Consider the following 2,500-nt stretch of genomic DNA (forward strand, 5'->3'; position numbering starts at 1 on the left):
CCTCTCTGTTCTCTCTCTCTCTCTCTCTCTCTCTCAAATTCATACTTATATCTCACATCTTCCCTCTCTCTCTCTCTCTCTCTCTCTCTCTCTCTCTCTCGAATTCATACTCCTTTCTCATCTTCCCTCTCTGTTCTTTATATTCATTCTCTCTCTCTCTCTTTCTCTCTCTCTCTCTCTCTCTCTCTCTCGAATTCATACTCCTTTCTCATCTTCCCTCTCTGTTCTTTATATTCATTTTCTCTCTCTCTCTCTCTCTCTCTCTCTCTCTCAAATTCATACTTATATCTCACATCTTCCCTCTCTCTCTCTCTCTCTCTCGAATTCATACTCCTTTCTCATCTTCCCTCTCTGTTCTTTATATTCATTTTCTCTCTCTCTCTCTCTCTCTCTCTCTCTGGCTAAGCCCCTAGGGAGTTTGGCCCCCTCCCCCCCTTTTTCCTCCCCTTCTCTCTCTACTCAGGGGAAACTCCACCCTTCTCTCTCTCTCTCTCTCTCTCTAACTCTTCATCTATGTCTACTTATTTATCATGTATTTGTCTATCTATCTATCTCTATCTAGTCTTCACTATTTCTCTCAATTTATCTATCTATCTATCTATCTATTTCATTTATTCAGTATCTATGAATAATTATAATAATCTTTTAATATCCTCTCTTTCTTTCTCTCTCTCTCTCTCTCTCTCTCTCTCTCTTCCTAACTTCTATCCTTCTGTCTTACAAACCTACATAACATCACACACACACACACACACACACACACACACAGAGGGAGAGAGAGAGAGAGAGAGAGAGAGAGAGAGAGAGAGAGGAATGCAAGTGTCCTAATTTTTTCATTCCACCAAAAACATGAATCCAAATATTTTATAAGAATTTTCACATTTCATAAAAAAAAAATACCATATCAAGAAATACTGAAAAAACTATAAGAATAAAAAAAAAAAAATGAAAAAAAAAAAAGATATATAAGATGATAAATTTATGTTGAAAAAATTAATATAGAAATAGTTAAAAATGTATATATATTAACAAACGTGTAAAAACGATGAAGAAATGTATGAAGAAGAATAAAATGTATCTATCTATCTATTGCCAGACGCCTCAATCCCGTAGGGGGTGGCCACAAACAAATCGCCTCCACGTCGCCCTGTCCCACCGCCATTTCACTGCCCTGCTCCCAACTCACACACACCCCCACGTCTCTCATACACCTCTCCACCCCATCCCACCACCTCATTTAAAGAGAAAAAATTAAAAATATTTATTCAAAAAAATGTTGAAATAGATACTGAAAAAGTTCAAAAAAATATATATATAAAAAAAAGTTGAAAAAAAAAAACAAAAAAATATATATATATATTGGAAAAAAATATTATAAAAAGAAAATATTAAAGAAAGTTATTAAGAAAGAAAAATGTTATAGAATATAGATTAAACATCTTTCTTCAAAAATACGCTGAAAAATAAAATAATATCTATGACAATAATTTTCGAAAAAACTAGACAGAGAGATAATTGTTTGAAAAATATGTTTAAGCCTAGAAGTGTACAGGGATAAATATTTACTAATCTATCTGTTTATCTATCTATCTGTCTGTCTGTCTATCAATTTATCCATGTCTATCTATCAATTCAAGTTCTTCATTACCGTCTAATGTATTATGTATATTTATGGCTATGTATGTGTGTGTATTTATGTAAGTATGTACGGATGGATGTGTGTATGTATGTATGTATGTGTGTATTTATGAATGTATGCATGTATGTGTGAATTAATGTATGTGTATGTATGTGTGTGTATATATATGTATGTATGTATGTGCATTTATGTAAGTGTATACATGTACGTATGGATGTGTGTATTCATGTATGTATGTATTTGTGTATGAATGTATATATGTGTATTGTATTCATACCTAACAGTATTTATCTATCTGAATTCTATCTATCTATCTCTAAATCTATCAATCCATACACCTATCTATCTGAAACTCTCTCTCTCTCTCTCTCTCTGTATCTATTAATTCTCAGCATCTATCTATCTATCTTAAAATATATCTATCAATCCATGGACATATCTATCTAATACCTACTTTATCTATCTATCTACCAGTCCATAAAGGCGTATATCTATCAGTCTAAATACTTCTATCTATCTATACTTAACCATCTATCTACACCTGGTTCCCGATAGACAGAAATAGATAAATAAGGAAAGGGATGTAAAATGATTTCTTTATTTCATGCTTCCTCTCTCTCTCTCTCTCTCTCTCTCTCTCTCTCTCTCTTCTTTCCTCATTTTTCTTGTTTTATTTCCGTGCATTTTTCCTTCCCTTCACTATTTCTTTCATCTTCACTACCTACCTATCTATCTATCTATCTAGAGAGAGAGAGAGAGAGACGGAAACCACAGAAGTCAAAAAAGAAAATATAAGAGAGAGAGAGAGAGAGAGAGAGAGAGAGAGAGAGAGAGAGAGATGGAGGGAAAAGTTTGCTCCGT

At 33.4% G+C, this 2,500-nt stretch overlaps 1 protein-coding gene across 1 annotated transcript in view; it reads right to left on the bottom strand.

Moving 5' to 3' along the window:
- LOC145390629 (homeobox protein unc-42-like) overlaps positions 1 to 2,500 on the bottom strand; it is a 148,693-nt gene that overhangs the window by 51,378 nt on the left and 94,815 nt on the right. The gene's annotated exons all lie outside the window — the stretch shown is intronic.

This window comes from Coenobita brevimanus, chromosome 15 (genome assembly GCF_032717465.1).
Source record: "Coenobita brevimanus isolate Jiangsu-jjx chromosome 15, ASM3271746v2, whole genome shotgun sequence".
Classification (NCBI taxonomy): Eukaryota; Metazoa; Arthropoda; class Malacostraca; order Decapoda; family Coenobitidae; genus Coenobita; species Coenobita brevimanus.